A 21,362-nucleotide genomic window follows, 5' to 3' on the forward strand; every position below is an offset into this window, starting at 1 on the left:
TGAAATGTGAAAATCGCGAGTAACGTGACAAAGCCAGCTCGTCATCCGCGTAGCGCAGGTAACGCCCATAACGAGCTGGCTTTGTCACCAGCGTTGAAGGGGTTAAGTGCCAGTGCTGGGCACTGGAAACCACTGGCTCAAATTAAGCACTGCCTTGGTTCCATGCAACTACAAGAGTTGCATTGGCTAAGGGCCTATTCCACTGGGCTCCCTCTTTCAGTCCACTTGACCATTTCTTTTAATGATCTTTGATGCTCGCTCACAAGATCCATATTTTACATGAGTCTTCCTATTCTGCCTTCTCCTGTGACATGACAGACTGCCTACTTTTAAACCAGATGTGTATAAATAAACACATAGAGTGTGAGCACATCCCCGTTGTGTCTCTAAAAAATTGGCAATTTTTGACCTCCTTTTCATCCTCGTCTACATATTTATTGTTTCTTTTCGACCTTAAAGTCGATATTTTCTAACTTCAGGCAGCAACCATCTGTCCCTTTTGGTATTTTTAGAAACTGCTTGTTTCCAGGTGTGCTCCACATTTTCCAAAGTGACTAAATTATTTACAGCTCTTTTATGTAGTCAGGTAGCCTCACCTCCTTGTGTTAGTGCCCCCGGGCCTTCTATGAAATGCTGTCGAAACATTCATTGCTGCCAGACTGTGCGCTCTGATCCACACGAAATAAGTATTTCATTCTTTAAGTTTAGAAAGCTTCATTAAGTAGGATATACAAAGTAAAACATCATTACACAAACAAATGGCAATGGAAAGATATAGAAATATTAAAGTGTAACAATATGCAATGCAATCCCCAAAAGGGATATAAAAACTGTACCAAGGAACAAAGCTTTTTAAAGGTATTTTGTTTTGTGGGAGGGAGAAGAGGAGAAAGAAAGAGAGGGGAAGGAGAGGGAGAAAAGGAAGGGAGAAGTATTTCGTTCTAACTGGGAAAATGCCACACTTTCAAATGGGTGAAAAAATATTGAAAATGTCATAGGGGGCATTTTTCTGTCCCCGGAAGATAAAAAAGATTCTTTGAAAACGTACATTCGGCTGCAGTTTTGATCGATCCTCCCTTTGAGGAGCCTTGGAAAAATCCATTAGCAGGGATTTTATAATAACACTAGCAGCCCGCACCAGCGTTGCCTGGGGCAGAAGGGGGCTGGGGGCAGCATTCCAGGCTTGCGTGCACCTTACCTCAGCGCTTGCTCCCAGTCGCACAAACCCAGGCCCCCGCTCCAGTCCGCCTCACTTCACCGCCCCCACTACTCTCACCTAAATGTCTGCACCCTCCAGTCCGCCTCACTTCACCACCCCCCACTACACCAAGCCAGTCTACACGCCCCGCTGCAGTCCGCTATCCCGCTCCATTCCGCCTCACTTACCGCTCCTTCCCGGGTACTTCACCGCTCCTCCCCGCGTTTCACATACCTCATGGCGCTGCAGTCTTGCTACGTTCCCCGCTCCTCCATTCGCTGTTGTTCTCCATTCCGCTCCAGTCCGCCTTACTTTACCGCTCTTCCCCGCGGTTCACATACCTCATTCCCTCCAGTCTGGCTAAGTTTTCCGCTCCTCCCCGCGCTGTTGTCCGCTCCTCCTCGCGTTCCTGTCCTCCGATGATGTCAGCACGCACACCCCCCTTTCCAACGCTGTATTGGGTGTTGCAATTGGTGGTGTACTTTTCGAGTTTACCTGGCTCAAAGCACACAGTTCTCTCCTTATAATAGTAGTATAGATTGTAGCTAGGGGCCAACTTGGCTTCTTCGTACTCTATACTGTGTTGATGGGGTTTACTTATGGGCTTTTAAAAATGGACGCCACCCTACATGAAACCCATAGAATCCCACCTAGAGAATTATGTTTGCCCTACACTCACCGCTTCCCACTATACCTTTCTAACTTTTTCCTCTTTAGTAAAGAATGCCAGTTTGTACATTTCTAACGTGTTCTTGCAGTGTCGGTGGAGAAATTGGATGAGTGTGGCTGCACCCTTAGCTTTCTCCTTCAGACAATTGACGTTGCATCTTCCAAAAGGTAACTGTAGTGTTTTCGTCTTCAATTCCCTGTCATACAGAGGCAAAAATAACATCTGCAAACAATGCACCCCCCACAAAGGACAGTGGGTTCGAGGTAGCACAGTTCTGTTGCTATCTGACACAAGGCAGCCCAGGTCTCGATATAGACTAGACCACAAGGCTTTTGAAGATGTGCACTACTGCCATGCCGCAGCTTTGCAGGTTACCACAAAACAAAATGTCTGATCGAAGTGTGTGTACTACGCTTGCCTTGGTGCTATTATTGGACCTTTTGAAGCAGACTTCTTTGCCACGTAAATTGTCCAGTTTCAGATTGTTTCTTTAATAACATCCTCATGCGTAATCTTATACCAAAATACAATAATTTTGCTGGGAAAGCTAGATTACAGCAGTCGCATAACATTTTGATTATGATTTTGATTTTCTGAAGAAGCAATACACAGGGTAATGTGTGAATAAGAGACACTGAGTAGCATATGTACAAGCCCCTATCGCCACGGAAGCATCACTTTTAGTGACGTTCCCGTGGGGGTAGGGGCTGCGCCTTATTTACAAGGCAGGGTTAAGCCACCTAACGTGGCTTACGCTGCCTTGTAAATAAGGCCCCCTTTCACGCTATGCCTAGATTGAAAGGGGTGGGCAGTGGGTGTTGCGATGGGCGTTCCACCGCAACACCCATTGTTTTTGACACTGCCCCCTATTTATAAGGGCAGTGTAAATAGGAGGCAGCACCAAAATTAAGACCAAGAAAAACATGGTCTTAAATTGGCGAAGTGAGGAGAAATGCTGCATTTCTCCTCTATTTTGCTTTTTCCATGTGTGCTGCATTGTGCAGCGCACATGGAAAAAAGCAAAACGCGAATTGTTTACGTGTAGGAAGTTGACCCTTCCTGCACATAAACAATCCTTAAAAAAATTGACATTGTGTAACTTGCATATGTGCTACATTAACCAGCACACATAGAAGTGGCAAAATGGCATTCCAGGACTGTTTATGTGCAGGAAGTGTCACCTTCCTACACATCAACAATCCTCCCCTGCATGCAGAGACCCTTGCACTATGGTGCAAGGGTGCCTCAGTTGGCGCTATACTGCTAAGTGTAGCGCCATCGCAGGGGGAAACGCAAGGCTGCAACAAATCCTTGTAAATGTGGTGCAGCCTTGCATTTCTGAAGTGGCGGAGTGAGGTGTTAAGCCAGGACGGCTGACGCCTCACTCCGGCACTTCCTTGTACATATGCCTCTTTAGTCTCTGTTGCAATCGACATTGGCTGTAAAGAAGGTTTGTGGGACAATGTATCAGTCGGAGATTGATGGTTACATTTGACCATGACGGAAAGTTAGTTTCACTAGAAAGCTCTCCATATTCCTTTAGTCTCTGACACATTTTCTGTAATTAGTTTGATTTATTTTCTTCAATTTGTGGAGCAGTTGTTGCAGGGCTAATCACATTCAGTGTCCATGGAACACATCATTAACCATCCTAGGATTTCAAACATTTTTTCTGCTGCTTATCTCACACTAAAGCACCCTAATTCTGTTAGTCAAGTCCTTGTCACCTTGTGAGTTGTGTGGCCTGTTTGCTGAGTAAACATTAATTTGTCCCTTAGTAACCCATTTGAAAAGGAAGGTGAATAACATTTTACAAGGACAAGAAATAGTATCTAGAAAGGAGTCAACAAACTGGAATGTGCCTTAATCCCCACGGAGTAGTCTGTGCAGGGACTGTAGTGTTAGCATAGGTGAGTGCTCAGCGTTAAGCTGTTCGTTGGCTAAGCTGCTAGTGACCACGTCTGTTCAGGTTGGAGGCGTCGGTGAGCAGAGTCCATACGGAATCTGGCTGCAGGTAGATGTCAAAAGCGGTCTTTCAGGATTAAGCAGTTAGTGGGCCTGGACTGAATTTACAGGTGTACAGCTTTGAGAGCTCAGTGGGCATACTCTGTGGGTGTAACCTAGGTTGGGTCGAGCTGGTAGAGGGCTGAGCATGTACAGTAATGCACTCTAGCTAGGCGGTGTCCATATAACACTAATATATTGACGTTTAAAATACTAACTTAGAAGAGCTTTTGATGGGGGACAGTATGTACTGTTTGCTTTTGTGAGTGATTAGTGTTTAACCTCTTGAGCGCTCATGAAGAGGTCAGCTCGTCATGAACTACGGCGCTCCGGTGCTCATGACGAGCTGAGCTCGTCATGACTGCGCACGTTAGATGGAACGCTCGCATGCTGGGCTGATTCCCCTGTTGTGCTGAACGTTCCATTTGAACGGCGCGGTCATGACGAGCTCAGCTCCTCATGAGCACCGGAGCGCCGTGTTGTTTGTCGTCTTACCTTATGTTTGCTCTTCATGCACTTGTGTGTTTTGCTTGAACAAGGGTGTGTCCTCCTAATTCAGACTTGTGTGTGTTTCTGCAGTTGTGATTTTTCTTTATGCACACTTCCCCCGGGTGTGCGTGTTTATCCACTTGGCTATCTTTGTGCCCCAGGCTTGCATTCGCGGCTTTGCTGTTCCTGCACATTTTGTCTTGATTTCTTTTTTTTGGGAAGTGCATGTAAGCCTTACTTGATGCTTTGAGAGAAGCCCACAGTGGTTTATTTGATAGGTGTGTTCTACTGTTTTTGCTGTATATTTATTTGCCTGTGCAGTCACTGCCCGTGCGCCTTTGCTCCAATGCTCCGATTTCAGTCGTCCCCATTAACTGTAATGTGTGGGATGACTTCTTTTAGTACACATATTGTAAATACAAAGGGGCAGATTTACAAGCCCCTTGCGCCGCTTTTACGCCGCCGTTGCGTCACTTTTGTGACGCAGCGGCGGAGCAAAAGATGCGCCATGGTGCGGGGTATTTACAACGTGACGCAACTCCCAGATGCGTCACGTTGTACAGCCCTGCGCCAGAAGAGGCGTACGATCGCAGGGGGAGGCGTTCTTGCACAGGAACGCCTCCCAAAAGTGGCTGAGTGAAATCTACAAGATTTCACTCAGTCACTTTTGGGCCCATGCTGCGTCAAAACCTTGCGCCTGATTGAAGCAGTCGTAAGGATTGGCGCAGCATTGTGCACATAGGGCCCCCCTGATCATTGCTGGAGCTGCGTCGCGCTTGCGACGCAACTCCAGCAATGCGTCGCTTTTACGGCACAGATGCGTGACACATCTGTGCCGTTAGCCGCATTGTAAATGCGGCGCATCAAGGGTGGCGGAGCTGCGGCGCATAATTACTGGCGCATCCCTGCCGATATGCAGGGATGCACCAGCAATTTTAAATCTGCCCCAAATTGTGCAACAAGTCCCCCACAACCTGCATTTCCCCCCTGGTAGATTTCGGTAGGGAAAACCTGCTCAAGTTTACAGACGAAAAAATGCCCAAGAAATAACTGGGCAAAGCAGCAACATTATGAAATTGGGCTTATGCCCCATTTTCAGGCAGTTATCATAAACAGGTAGTATTTATCACACCCGCTCAATGCCCTGTTAGGAATATATCAGGTGTGATAAATATTACACCTTTGGCCGGCCAACCGCAATGAGGGTCTAAATGTGTCCTTCCGCGCCTGTGATCAGGCTCGCGTCATCTTTCCGTTTTCTGTGTTTTTTGGGAATAAGCTTGCGTGTGCTGTACCAGCTTGTTCTTTTCAGAGCGTGTCCCTCTGATGTTTTTTGTTCAAAATATTTCATTAGTATTTATAGTTTTGAAACGAGCCTGGCTCGCTTGCAGTTTCAGAAAATGCGTCTTCTGAGAATAGCACTCTAAATGACAAGGTTTCCTTCCCTCGTCGCTTGCCAGCTGCATATATCAATTCCCGTAATGGGTACCAGCTGTGTCTCCTCTGGGCACGTGCTCACTCACCTGCATAGCCCCGGGACTGCGGCCCCATCCTTTGCAGTGGCCCACGTGCCGAGGAGCACCAGTCCTCCTCGGTTTCCCAACTGTTGTTGACTATTGCTGTTTTCTTTTTGGAACAGTGTATGGACAGTTGCAGATAGTCTACGCACTTCCATGTTTACATTTAAGTGGGCAGGGAACCTTCATGACTGGCCGAACTAGTCGCACATCCAGGCTTCTGTCCCTCCTCGCGATATTTCCTTACACAGCTGCTTAAAATGTTTTATGTTTGGTTAGGGACAATTCGGGCACCAGCGTAACTCAGTACAGAACAAGAATATTGAATGTCAAAAATGGATAATGTATGCAGATTTTGACTCTCTTTATAACCGTGGATAATTGGTTCCAGATACAGACATTTATGACACCTCTTTTGGCCAAAATAATTTAATTCACTGGTATTTACTCTGGTCTGCATTCTAGTCCATTGTTTTTTTTTGTGTTTTTTTTTACCACAACGCCACTCTTGACGTGGAACACCCAAATGTAAAGGAGACGAGGTCCCGCTCTAGAAGGAACCTTCCAGTAGGTACCTTTCAGCCTGAACTGCCAGGCCTTGTCTCCTTCACTTGCAACCAAGACTGGTTTCAACATGTTTGAAACTCATCACTAAGTTGTAGTCTGAGTCTTGTGACACAGAAAGCAAGGGGCCCATGTCTGGGCGCACCCTTCTCACTTAGAGCACCTCACTATGAAAAACAAAAAAGTGATGGCTTATCAGCGAACAGTAAGTGTAGTGACTGCCCATGAGCAGTTGCGTTTGGATTTTACCAACAACATTTTTGTTGACCTCCAGCAGTACCCGCTCGACTTGTTGTGAAGATTGAGCGATACAACAGCACTACTCAGTGGCTGACCTAGCTACACATGTTACAACAGCATTGCGATCACTGCATTGGCTCCATGACTGGCTATATCTAGACTTCAAGGTATTTTGAAGGGTAAGTTTAGGTCTTCAACAGCCATGATTCTCCTTTCCTACAAACTATATTGTCCACTGTATCCCGCTAAGATTACCTGGCAATGCTAATACTCCAAGGGTGCCCGGGACAAAGGAAATCCAGATGGGTAACAGATGGATCATACTCTGCCTTCCTGTGAGTCTGAGGGCCACAGAATGTAGGTGTATTTGATAAAGGACTGACAATATGACTTTTCCCCAAAGACTGACTGGATTCTAATATATGACTTTCATTTTGAAGAACATCACACACTTCTAGTATTTTGCGTCTTGAGATAGCCATGAGTAGCGATACGCTCTACAAATGCATGTGATGTAGGAGTCCCTGCTCCTTTTCTTTTAGGGAGCGAAAGGGGTAGCGGAAACCTCAACCAGAAAAGATACAATGTTATCTTCAGTTTCTTCTCTGTTTCTTTATTAGAGGAAGAACTCCCTGTATTGCTTCTGGTTCTCCGAGTCTCCCAATCAAGAATGTTATTTTGAGATGCAGTCATATCAGAGGATAATTTCGTCCTCTCAGCCCTGGTGTCAACGTTGCAGTTGAGGTGCTCAAATTCCCTAGTCCTTGTCACCAAAGGATCATCGCTTTCGCTTAAACAATCACTATTGTGGTGTACGTATGACTTGTCTACAGTCCTTCAGATTGGGAACCGCTGCCGCCCAGGGCAAGTTTAGTAGTTAAGTCTTTCTAAGAGTAATCATTAAGTCTTGATGGCTATGAGAAAAGATTCTCTTGTAACCCACTTCCAAGGTAAGTGCCGCTACTAACGGATGACCGATTTCTAGTTTGGTCATGGTGTTCTCTAAAAAGCACATTTACTAGGAGCTTATTTTGGTTGGCTTTTATGTCTTTCCCCCATATGGTCTCATCATAGGGCCCAGTGATATTTATCAGTTTTGTTATGTTACTTACAGAGTGTAGCTATCACTTATAACATTGTTTGGTGCTGCAGAACCGTCAGACTGAGCTGGAACGGAATCAGAGTTAGTTGCTCTGAAACAACCATGTTTTCAGAGGTGGACTCCAGCGACCGCATAACATAACGTGTGTATGTATAAAGCGCATGTTCACCCAGGAAGGCCTCTTGATGCTGAATAACAGATGTGTATTGTTACCCCCATTCAATGGTACTCAATTTTTCAGCCTCAGAAGGATGTAAGGCTGAGTGGACCCGCCAGAATTTGAACCTTTGACCATGAGGCCCCTACAGTGGACGCATTAGTCCACTGAACCCGCAGACCTGACAAGGACTGAGCATTATATTTCTTTGATGTGAAGCTAAACAATGTTCGGCCTCCACTCCCGACCCTACAGAGCAGAGGGACCCGGAGAAGGATGAGGTTGGTTACCGCAAAAAACGAGAGTGGAATATCTATGTAGTTTGCATTTTTTTGTAGAACCACATGGGCTGCTTCATGATTGGAGCAGTGCTCCATACATAGGACTATACATGTGCTTCTGGACTTAGTTCATGGGCAGTGCAGCTATTTTAACAGAAAAACAGAAGTGGATTTATGGAACCGGACCAATAACTTTTAAGTCTCATTGGTACTCACCTGAGTTTGTGAATAGGCCCCTTACAGTCGAAGTGAGCTTCCATAATACAACCAAGAGTTAACCAGGCAGTGGGAGCAGTGATTAGACGTACCGGAGATGGACAAAGTAACATCTTCCATCAGTTTAGAATAACTTCCCTGCAGGTATGTATAGAAGTGTTGTTGGCGCCTGAGATCTGTAGGCGGCGCCTTGCATGCTCGGCGCCAGGCACGCCAAGTGTTTGGAGGCCTGGAGCAGGCATATGATGTATTTACTCCAGGAAGGAAGTCTGATGCAAGACCCGATGAGAGAATGGTTTCTGCCTGCCCAGGGATCTGCTGTATTTTGACAAACCGCAAGTGCAGGAATATGTTCGTTGAGATTTAGCATTGGAGCTGGTCTGTGCAGAGTTCAGTGTCTAAACACGACAAAAATCTCCCTCAAGACCTAAATTATTCTACAATGGATTTAATCCGCCTATGTGCAGTGAGCACCCAAACCAAATTATTAACCCACTAAACAAAATATTCCAACAAGAATATAAATATTTTTTTATTTCATTTTTTTTGTCAAAAATATTTTCATTGATTATACATGTTTTTAAATACTTTTTTTCATTTTCAACATGGATTCTAGATTCATAAATAAGCACAACACAATAAATGCAACTAAAGCAAATAAACCCCGGTAGAGAGAAACAATACAAATTCACAACAACCATTCAGACCCTACTCACACACATCCAGACAAACCTTCACATTCATAACATATCTGGGGAACTCAACCACAGAATAGCAACGTAGTTGGAAAGACCAAAGACAAGAACTGCAAACAAAAGGATGATCTCAGGGCAGTGATCAGTGTCTAGCTTGAAGGCACTGCCCAGGAGACCTCCCCTGCCTACCGTGGCGCCCTTGGCAGGGACCTGACACTACCCTTGAAAGTTGACTCTATAACCATGGTAGTTCATTGTCTCCCCGCCTGGCAGGAAGGACCAGGCACTTTGGTGGCCCAGGCGCCTGACAGCTAGACACCAGGCCTCATGGAGCCACAGGCGTGCAGATTTCATCAAGGTTCTGTATGTTGTAGAGCCTGTTTTCTCCAGTCACAGATGTGAGGAAGACGGCGAGGTATAATCGGACCAGGTGTCCCTTGTGCGCTGTAAGCAGTAAAAGTGCAACGAATGACGGTCAAGTTACCAGTCACTTGAGTGACTTAGAGGGCACTCAGGTGGTTGCATACTTTCCAATAGGGAGGCGTGTCTTCCCACCCATATATTATCCCAGGCGTCGCCCCACACCTTTGCATGCTCAATTAGAGATTGTTGTTTGACATCATTATTCCTACACATTGTTAAAAGACGTTACTCCCACACCTGCTTGCCGGGCAAGTGTGTTTTCACTAGCCTGCAGAGCTTCGCAATTTCATTTTATGTGTATTTACAGTATTGAAGAGCTTGTCTGATGGGGTGTTGCACTAAGAGGGCAGCCTCTGATCAGTGGCCAGCTGGTGCTTTAGAACCTCCTGTAAAAACAGGAGTATAACCCATAGACCAAGTTGAGGTCTGGGTAGGTACACAAAAAGGACCTCCTGGGCATGAATGATGGAAGGACGTTAGTGCCTCCAGACAGGGTCTGGACTGCCCTCTGCTCCAGGTTTATATATGAGCGCATGCGGTGTATGGTAAATTGAACGTGCAGAATGGCACTTTCATTAAACATGGTTTTCTACTTTATTGGTGGTTTGAGACCTTTACATTGTTGATGTAAGATGTTCTGTTGTCAGATTAAGAAGCATACATATTGGCAAGAGGTTTGTGATGTTTTTTCTCTTCTTGTAAAGTTTGCCCTTTGTATTGGAGGACTTCCTATGCAAGCAGATTGTTTTTCTTGTACATGAAGCATCTGATGGTTGCAAATAGCATGGATACTGGCAGGTAGGCCTACAGACATGGTTGCACTTTAGAAGTCCATAATAGCTTTTTAGGTCTGGGGTTAGCTAAGACATTCTGATTTTACAAAAAAATGTATATCTGTAATAAATATATTTAAAGGGGTTTTCAGCCAACCTTTTTCGCCTATTAGTCTGTTATTGTGTCATTGGTGTTTGTCTTCTGCCCACTACAGCATTCAACATGGGGCAGCGAGTCAGTCCACTTCAGCCATTGGCTGACTTTTCTGTAGGTGAGGGCATTCTGCTCTTTCACAAGAAAAACATCCACACACAAAGTAGTTTCCAGGAATCCAGAGGCTTCTTTCGCAATGTGTGCTTTTAGAGGCTAAAACATATTTCTATTTTTACACACTTTTTAATATATATATTGGAGGAAGCCAGCAGCTCCCCCAACAAAAAAATGTTGTTAAAGCAATGACGAAGCAAAACAAACATTGGCAATTCCAAAAGGCTTGCAGACAATGCAAGGCTGATTGACTTTGCCTATGCTTGTTTCTCTGTGTAACACAGAGTTGCATTAACTCTTCAGACCCCTCATTTTCATTGCAAGTTCCTTGTGTCTCAGATCTCATTGGATAACGATCAATACGTGCGCATTCTGTAGTAGGTGAGTGTGTGTTTCACGCCTCTTGCCCTTGGCAGATCTCCCCAACGAAGCATTGGAGAGGTAAAGATCGTTTGGCTTTCTTGCAGCAAAAATGTGGAACCAGCTGCCACTGGATCTCAGGAGTCAGCCCTCAGAAGTGCTGTTTCGTAGGAAGTTAAAAACGTGTTTTTTTAGGAGATCTCAGGCCAGTTAGTGGTGAGGCAGCTGATGGAGTCCTGCTTACTGACAAGGAGGAAGAATTTCTTAGCGCGAGACTCTACGTTGGAGTAACCAGGCACTTTACAAACGTCTAATCTAAAAAAAAAAATTGTTTAAATGCCTCCAAGCGTTAATAGTTTTTTTTAGATCCACCTAACTCCTTATTATATAAAATTATCATAAGGAGCTTACCACCAGATGCATCAACAACCCATTTTGCGATTCCTTAATAGCGAAAAATATCGATTCGCTATTAAGGAATAGCAAAATGGAATGCATCAAGAAATCACTAAAAAAATAGTGATTTCTTAGAATTCCTTAATTGCGACTCGCAAATTCCAAGTCTCAATTAAGGAATACCTCCCCATTCATTCCTATGGGCCTAGAGGCCCATAGGAATGAATGAGAAGATAATCTCAATTTGCGAATCGCAATTAGCGAATCGCAAATTGAGATTGCGATTTTAAGGGTGCAGGGGTGTCCAAAGGACACCCTGTTGCACCCCTGAAATTGATCTGTGCACATATGTTGCGCACACATGCCTTAGGGCATGTGTGTGCACAACATGAAACTTTGAAAAATGCACTTTAGTGCATTTTTCAAAGTTTTTGCAAATTACCATGAAGTTGTACTTCATGGTAATTGCGCATGCTCCTATTAGCGAATTCACTATTTTTAAAACTTTAATGCATTGCATTTAAGGAATCTCAATTTGAGATTCCTTAAATGCTAATAATCGCAATTTAGCGAATTATCAACGTGCGATTTTTGCATTTGGGATGATGCATCCCAAATGCAAAAATACCGGTTGCAAAGGGGCAGATTCTGGGAATCTGCCCCTTTGCGAGCGATTTTTGCTTGATGAATCTATGCCTTAGTATTGTGTTTTTTTTTTTAAAGATCCATGTATTCATGTCATTCACCCACTAGAGCACTTTATGTCACCCATTTTGTGTGGCACTGGATCGTGATAACTCATAAAAAAGAGATAAAAACGAGATAATATGTCGCAATGTCGCATCATCGCACCCCATCTCCGGGACATCATCAACACCTCCTTCAACACCGCCACCTTCCCGGAGATCTGGAAGCACGCCGAACTCAGCGCCCTCCTGAAGAAACCAACAGCGGACCCCACCGACCTCAAGAACTACCGGCCCATCTCGCTCCTCCCTTTTCCTGCCAAAGTCATCGAGAAGACCGTCAACAGACAGCTTGCCGCCTTCCTCGAGACAAACGGATCCCTCGACCCCTCGCAGTCCGGTTTCCGAGCCAACCACCGCACCGACACCGCCCTCATCACAGCCACTGACGATATCAGATCCCTGCTCGACAATGGGGAAACAGCGGCCCTCATCCTCCTGGACCTCTCCGCAGCATTCAACACTGTCTGCCACCGCACCCTAGTACAGCGCCTCAGCAACATCGGAATCCAAGAGAAGGCACTGGAGTGGATCATCTCATTCCTCGCCGGAAGAACCCAGAGAGTCCGCCTCCCCCCTTTCAGATCCGAGGCCACCGAAGTCATCTGCGGCGTACCACAAGGATCATCACTCAGCCCAACCCTCTTCAACGTCTACATGAGCCCTCTCGCAGCCATCGCACGCAAACACAACCTCAACATCCTCTCCTACGCCAACGACACCCAGCTAATCCTCTCCCTCACCAACGACCCCGCCACCACCAGCCTACACGAAGGGATGAAAGACGTCGCCGAATGGATGAAGAACAGCCGCCTGAAACTGAACTCGGACAAGACGGATATCCTCATCCTGGGATCATCACCCTCCACCTGGGACGACTCCTGCTGGCCCCCTGCCCTGGGCACCACTCCCAAACCAACGGACCACGCATGCAGCCTGGGTTTCATCCTGGACTCCTCCCTCTCGATGACCAGACAGGTCAACGCCGTCTCTTCATCATGTTTCAACACCCTGCGCATGTGTTCCGTAAGATCTTCAGATGGATCCCCACCGAAACCAGGAAGACTATCACCCAGGCACTCGTCACCAGCCGACTGGACTACGGAAACACCCTCTACGCCGGAACCACAGCCAAACTTCAGAAAAGACTCCTGCGCATCCAGAACGCCTCCGCACGACTCGTCCTGGACATCCCCCGACATAGCCACATCTCCGGCCACCTGAGAGACCTGCACTGGCTCCCCGTCAGCAAGAGGATCACGTTCAGGCTCCTCCCCCACGCACACAAGGCCCTCCACGACCGGGGCCCCAAGTACCTCAACAACCGCCTGACCTTCTACGCGCCCACCCGCCAGCTACGTTCAACCTGCCTCGCCCTCGCCGCCGTACCACGCATCCGCAGAGCCACCGCCGGGGGAAGATCCTTCTCCTACCTGGCAGCCAAGACATGGAACTCCCTCCTGATCCACCTCCGGCTGACCCAGGATCATCTCTCCTTTAGGAAGCTCCTCAAGACCTGGCTCTTCGAGCAGTAGCGGACCCCCCCCCCAGCGCCTTGAGACCCTTCCGGGTGAGTAGCGCGCTATACAAATGTCCATGATTGATTGATTGAATGAATGAAACAATTGCATCATAATCAATATATGTTGTCCTAACCCTTACTTGCCTTTCTAACTAAATTGTTGCATACGGGCTCCAAATGTAAATATACAAAATAATATGTTTGTAAAAAAAAAAAAGCTTCGCATTCTAGATAAGTATAAAAACTAGCTGGCCTCAATGAAACATTGTTTTTCGAACCCTCCAAACGTTAACAGGGCAGATTGCATTTGCAAAATGTTGGATAAACATTTGCATGCGTTTAGGGCCGTTTGAAAGATGCTCCTCTGAGTTTTTCGGCCGAACATGAGCTCCGCCCATATCAGTTAAAGCGCCTACTGCGGAGTTCGTCCATGGCTATCTGTTCCCGCTCTTCTTTCCTCCGAGCCTGTCTTGTCTTTGATCCTGTCATCTGAGCTCGGCTGATGACCCTTGTGCAGCAGAAAGGAATGTGCTCCTGGCACAAGCCCAGGCCGCGAGGGTGTGTGCGGAATGTGATGGAGTGACTCTTATCACGTCAGGGTGTGTGTGTAAGAAGACCTCTCTGCCTTTCCCAGCCTCGTTTATCTTCACTCGTGTTGACTTATGTGCTGACGCTTTCGCAAGGCTTTTTCTGTTGAATTTTAAAACAAGTTTCCTAAACCTCAGCTTTGTTTTTTCGAGAAGGCGTTGCTTTTATAATAGTTTACTCTGCTCTTGTGAGTGAAAAGGGTCTGAATTGAGTGCGGTAAGTATGATGTTCGTAAGTATTCGTTTTTTTCGTGTTATTTACCCATGCTCTCTGTCTCATGCCGTCTCTCTCAAGTTTTCTCGCGGTATCTGACCAATCTCTACTTTCGCTCTCACTTGCTGCAACTCCCTCTCTCGTGGCACACAGTCCCGGCCTCGGGATCGGCGTGTGATCCACGTATAAGCCAATCGTGTGCTACAGAGGAGTTAGGGTGACAAGGCGCCACATATTTGCCAGGATGCTCCCAGTTTTTCACAAGCCGTCTCGGCACATTTGAGGAAATTTAGCTCATGTCCAGGTTTTTAAAGAAGGTCGACTGAAAACGGCGGGAGGTGCTTTTTTATATTTTACAAAGCAGGGATAGTTAGCAGTTGTTTCAAGAAAGCAATTTAATTAACAGGCAAGCTACTGGGTTTAAAAATTGCAATTTATGTATGTTCTTACTGCCTGTTCTGTAATTATCCGCTGAGGAGCGCTGTCATTCTGTGCGCTCGCTTGAAGTAAAATTGTAGTCCTTCTTTTACTTGTTTGTGAAATGTCCTGGTTGTTGACTTTAAAATTCTGGTCACCCTAAGTAGAGGGTTTCCTGTCTGTAGACCCACAGGGGGTGAAACTTCCCAAAATCTGCACATGGTTTCCAGTTACTCCACCTCTTCGCACTTTAGGGAACAGAAATTAGTCCCTTGTTGTGGGGTGTTTTGCCAAAGGTACTCAGAGGAGCAATCGACTAGAATTACTGTCCATGATCTGTGGTAGAGGAGGGGGCTAGGGATACACTCTGTATATTTTCGTGTTTTGATGGTTTATTATGGGGTCTTATTATGCAAAGTCCTAAATATGTATGTGGGTCACTCTGCCTCTGTTGTTGCAAAAAAAACCAATAAAATATGTTATTTAAAAGAAGGTACTCTAGGAGGTAGGTTTTCTGTGTCGGGTTATGCCCATGACGGTGCTACAAAGAATATGGCACATGCAACTTAACAGACATATCCAGTGTGATTGTGGGATTTTAGTTATTGTGTGTGATGATTCACAGAGACAGTTTTTTGTGTGACTTTCTGCTTGAACCTGGTTAGCTCTGGTGTGTTATCTATCACATACTAGGTTCTTCATGGACCACTTACGAGTGACACTGAACTTCTCTACAGACCAAGTTTGTCTTGTTTCGAGAGGTGATTCATAGAGCGAAAGTGCGATGATTGTCCCTGAACTTGTCTAAGATGGTGTTTTGGGGTGTTGCATTTGGAGGGTGTAGAGCCAGCTGGTGGTTTCTTTTGAGCTCCCTGTAACTAGACAGTATATTATTTTCCCTGGCTCTAGTCTAGGGCCAACTTAATGTCTTGGGTTCCGGTAAGTGCAATTCTGCTGACTTTTTGATATCCTTCGTCCCTTGCATCCTTTTTTCCTGCTCAGGTATTCTCTGGGTCCTTCTGCTAAGATTGACTGACTCAAAGTACCCTAGGCTTCAGGTACCCTTGTTGGTCAGCCCCCTCTATCTTAATCCACTTCAGTTGTAGTTCACTTTAGGAATATTTTGGGTGAGGTTCCAGTACCTAACCCAAGAAGAGTATTTATACTAGTCATTCTTTTTTTGGGTGGGGGATTTATATAGCACAAACTAGACCCGAAGGTATCAGAGCGCTTTACATGAGCACCAGTTACGTCACAGACACATTCATTTTTAGGTCTCGCCTAGGCAGCTTGCATGTGTTGCTCTAGGAGGGTCTTTAGCCATCGGTCTGCTCATTTTCAAGCACACACTCGTGCTTGTGGCAGCATCCACCTTGCAGGAGCGAGCAGCCGCGCATGCCAATTGGATGTTGCTCGCTCCCGCAAGGCGGATGGCGCCACAAGCACAAGTGTGCTTGAAAAACAGCTGCTGTTAGTTTTAGCATTAGTCATTCCCTCGTGCACGGCTCTCTCTCCTAAGTGTCCCATCACATTTATTCACCACCACCACGTCCACAGTTTTTTCCAAGATTACAAAAACTAATATTCATATTTATCCTGACCTTCCTTGGATTCTTCTTTCTCACAAGTGGGATGGGGATTACCCACTATCCAAGACAAATATCCACAGTGCATTATACTCAATAACACAGCCAGTAAGGGATTGGGACCTGTTTTCTCCCCCTCATAACTTTTGAAGCATTTATTCAATTATGTTTGCATGTCACTTTCCTACTACCAGCTGCGGGACAATGCATCTTAACTTCCTGCTTGAAAAAATCTTTTCTTGTGGAGAAATCCCTTGTTCTCTTGTACCCTTGTGATATCTGATGATGTTATTCCCCCCCTCACTCGCTTGTACTCTGTCTCTCGCTTTCTCTTTCTTTTTTTTTCCCCTCACTCACTCTGGCTTTCGCTCGCACTCTGCACCACGTCCACCACCACTACGTCCACCACCACGCCCACCATCACGTCCATCATGTCCACCACCACCACGTCCGCCACCACCACGTCCACCACCACGTTCATCACCACCACCACCACGTTCATCACCACCACCACGTTCATCACCACCACGTCCACCACCACCACGTCCACCACGTCCACCACCACCACGTCCACCACCACCACGTCCACCACCACCACGTCCACCACCACCACGTCCACCACCACGTCCACCACCACCACGTCCACCACATCCACCACCACCACATCCACCACCACCACATCCACCACCACCACGTCCACCACCATGTCCACCAACATGTCCACCACCACCACCACGTCTACCACCACTGCGTCCACCACCACCACGTCCACCACCACCACGTCCACCACCACCACGTCCACCACCACCACGTCCACCACCACCACATCCACCACCACCGCGTCCACCACCACTGCGTCCACCACCTCTGCGTCCATCACCACTGCGTCCATCACCAATGCGTCCACCACCACTGCGTCCACCACCACTGCGTCCACCACCACTGCGTCCACCACCACTGCGTCCACCACCACTGCGTCCACCACATCCACCACGTCCACCACATCCACCACGTCCACCACATCCACCACGTCCACCACCATCGCGTCCACCACCACATCCACCACCACATCGTCCAACACCACATTCACCTCCACCACCTCCACATCCACCACCACCACCACGTCCACCACCACCATCACCACGTCCACCACCACCATGTCCACCACCACGCCCACCACCACGTCCATGTCCACCACCACCACGTCCGCCACCACCACGTCCACCACCACGTTCATCACCACCACGTTAATCACCACCACGTCCACCACCACCACCACCACATCCACCACATCCACCACATCCACCACCACGTCCACCACCACGTCCACCACCACGTCCACCACCACACCACGTCCACCACCACGTCCACCACCACGTCCACCACCACGTCCACCACCACGTCCACCACCACGTCCACCACCACGTCCACCACCACGTCCACCACCACTGCGTCCACCACCACTGCATCCACCACCACCATGTCCACCATGACCACCACCACGTCCACCACCACCACGTCCACCACCACCACATCCACCACCATCGCGTCCACCACCATCGCGTCCACCACCATCGCGTCCACCACCATCGCGTCCACCACCACATCCACCACCCCATTCACCACCACCACATCCACCACATCCACATCCACCACCACCACCACGTCCACCACCACGCCCACCACCACATCCATGTAGACCACCACCACGTCCGCCACCACCACGTTCATCACCACCACGTTCATCACCACCACGTCCACCACCACCACCACGTCCACCACCACGTCCACCACCACCACCATGTCCACCACCACATCCACCACATCCACCACCACCACGTCCACCACCACGTCCACCACCACGTCCACCACCACGTCCACCACCACGTCCACCACCACGTCCACCACCACGTCCACCACCACCACGTCCGCCACCATGTCCACCACCACCATGTCCACCACCACCACGTCCGCCACCACTGCGTCCACCACCACTGCGTCCACCACCACTGCGTCCACCACCACTGCGTCCACCACCACCGCGTCCACCACCACCGCATCCACCACCACTGCGTCCACCACCACCACCACCACCACCACCACCACGTCCATCACCACATCCACCACCACCACATCCATCACCACCACATCCATCACCACCACATCCATCACCACCACATCCACCACCACCACATCCACCACCACCACATCCACCACCAACACGTCCACCACCACGTCCACCACCACCATGCCCACCACATCCACCACTGCGTCCACCACCACTGCGTCCACCACCACTGCGTCCACCACCACTGCGTCCACCACCACCCCGTCCACCACCATGTCCACCACATCCACCACGTCCACCACATCCACCACGTCCACCACATCCACCACGTCCACCACATCCACCACGCCCACCACCACCACGTCCACCACCACCACATCCACCACCACATCGTCCAACACCACATTCACCACCACCACATTCACCACCACCACGTCCACATCCACCACCACGTCCACCACGTCCACCACCACCACGTCCACCACGTCCACCACCATAACGTCCACCACCACCACGTCCACCACCACGTCGTCCACCACACCACATCCACCACCATGTCCATCACCACCACCACCACCACGTCCACCACCACCACGTCCACCACCACCACTTCCACCACCACCACGTCCACCACCACTGTGTCCACCTCCACCACATCCACCACCATGTCCATCACCACCACCACCAACACCACGTCCTCCACCACCATGTCCACACCACGTCCACCACCACCACCACGTTTACCACCACCACCACCACCACGTCCTCCACCTCCACCACGTCCACCACCACCGCCTGTGACGGGTAAAGTGTCACTGGAGAACAGGGATAATAGGAGTGTCAACCCCGGCTGTACATGGGACATTTAAGGATGCATTGGGTGCGGTAATATGGGCTAGAAGTATTACACCAGACCCAAGATACATTTTGAAGAGGCGCAATGTCACAGGGGCTCCTGTAAAAGCACATGCAGCATCTCTACCTCACAGTGGCATACCTGCACGAGCCACTCACTCAAAACAAGTATTGGCTTAGCCAATAGGTCTCACATTTGGGACCTTATAAGTGTTTAGCCATGCAACAGTTGATGTTGTTGCCCCAAGGATAATGTGCTGGATAACTAAACATTTATAAGGTCCCAAAGGCGAGACCTATTGGCTATGCCAATGTTTGTTAGGCAGCGGGAGATTAAGTGATTTTCCCAGAATCACAGGATGTTGAGCACTCCTGCTGAGACCCGAACCCAGTTCCCCAGCTTCGAGGTTACCTGCTCTAGCCTTTAGGTCAAATCTTCATTGTCTCCGGCCCAGTAAGAAGTAGGAGTCGCCTCCTCTTTCCTCTTTGTGCCCTATGAATGGTTTCTAGGGTAGGAGAGTTTTGTACTTGGATTATTTGCCTAACCATTATGGAAGAGTGTGGGGATAACATTGGGGGTGAGTGTGTGGCCAAGGGATATTTTAGTGTGAGTAGTGGGACAAGGCGTATATAGAGAGCATATCTGTAATTAAAGAGTGTGGCTTAATGTGGAAGATAGTGGTGTGTGCATTCTGACGGGACATGTGGTCGTTGGCAAGAGAGTTTGCCTATGAGATAAAGTATTTGGTCATGCCTTAAGTGATGTTATATGTATTGTGCGCTTGTGGTCTGATGTGTTGTATGAGGTATATTGGTGAGGAGATCTGTTGGAGGTGTTACTGTGTTGAGGGATGTGGTGCATGGAGTGTGCACCCGGATGTATAATGTTGAAAGGTTTCATTTATGCTGTGTGGTGTAGGATGATGCACTGGAGTGTTTCCTTTGCAGGTTATGGTTTGAATAGCTGTTGTACAAGTTATGGATTGAAGTCCTAACCATAACTTGCGAATTACGGTGTTTTTCAGTTTTAATTCCAAAACAAAACTTTACTTCATCCTTTAATTTAGGTGAATTTTTAAGCCTTTTAAACCTAAAAAAGTCAACCAGAACTCCACTTTAACCTTTGGCTTTTTTTCTGTTTTTTTGGGGTGGATCATACTCCACATTCCAAAGATCTTTGCACCCAACTTTTGCAGCAAGTTATCACTCCTGCTGTGCTTGACCTTCAGCCTACATGAATCAGCACGAAATATGGCAAACCAGTAGTTATTTTTGGGGGGGTATGTCAAGTTTTAATATAGATCAACCCAAGAAGAGCTTTCATATGGTAGTAGCTTTGGTGCCTTTTCCCAGATCTGCATGAAATTCGAAAGGCCCTTATGTTCACCTTACTATTGATATATTGAGTTTAATGCAAATCCGCCAAGGAGGGGGCAGCATTAATTTGGAGCAAAAAAAAGGGTTCATTTGCAAATAATTTTGATGCTGGTCAACAAATCGGCAAGATATTTGATAAGCTGTGAACCAGTGGAGTCCACTGCTGAAATCTCGGGTTTCAGGCAGATCTGATGGAAGGGGCAGAGTTAAAGTTGAGGTTAGAACATATTTTACTTGCTAATATCTCTGGTGCTGTATCATGGACTCGTATGAACTTTGGCAGAACCTTAACATGTTTACTTTACCCGAAGTATATGGTGTGTTAAGAACATCCATCAACAGGAGGCACAGTTAGTGGAGGAGGGGTTGGAAAAAAGTACTATATGCTAATAATTTACTCACCTGCCACTCACTGGCTTCAAGCATGCACAGCACAGCACAGGTAGGCTATAGAGTCTGTGGCGTGGGTTATTTTCTTTGGGAAACCTAGTATATCAGGTTAGCAGACCAACTTTTGTACTGCAGACTCGAAATGAGCAACTGTAGCTAAAAGCTTCTTTGTCCAATGGGGGCTTTTATTTGTAGGTGTAGATCCACAAAAAGTCTGCACATCTGGGTTTGAGGACTGTCTGCGTAC

The 21,362-nt window shown here is 47.5% G+C and overlaps 1 protein-coding gene across 4 annotated transcripts in view; it reads left to right on the forward strand.

Annotated features, from left to right (window-relative positions):
- LOC147691754 (cdc42 effector protein 2-like) overlaps positions 1 to 21,362 on the forward strand; it is a 143,393-nt gene that overhangs the window by 62,782 nt on the left and 59,249 nt on the right. The window contains exon 1 of one of the 4 annotated variants that reach the window (XM_086938036.1): positions 14,249 to 14,425. The exons of the other annotated variants lie outside the window; for them this stretch is intronic. The gene's annotated coding sequence lies outside the window, so the exon portion shown is untranslated. Of the gene's footprint in view, positions 1 to 14,248; positions 14,426 to 21,362 lie in introns of those variants that run through there. 4 annotated transcript variants of the gene reach the window in all.

This window comes from Lissotriton vulgaris, chromosome 9 (assembly GCF_964263255.1).
Source record: "Lissotriton vulgaris chromosome 9, aLisVul1.2, whole genome shotgun sequence".
Classification (NCBI taxonomy): Eukaryota; Metazoa; Chordata; class Amphibia; order Caudata; family Salamandridae; genus Lissotriton; species Lissotriton vulgaris.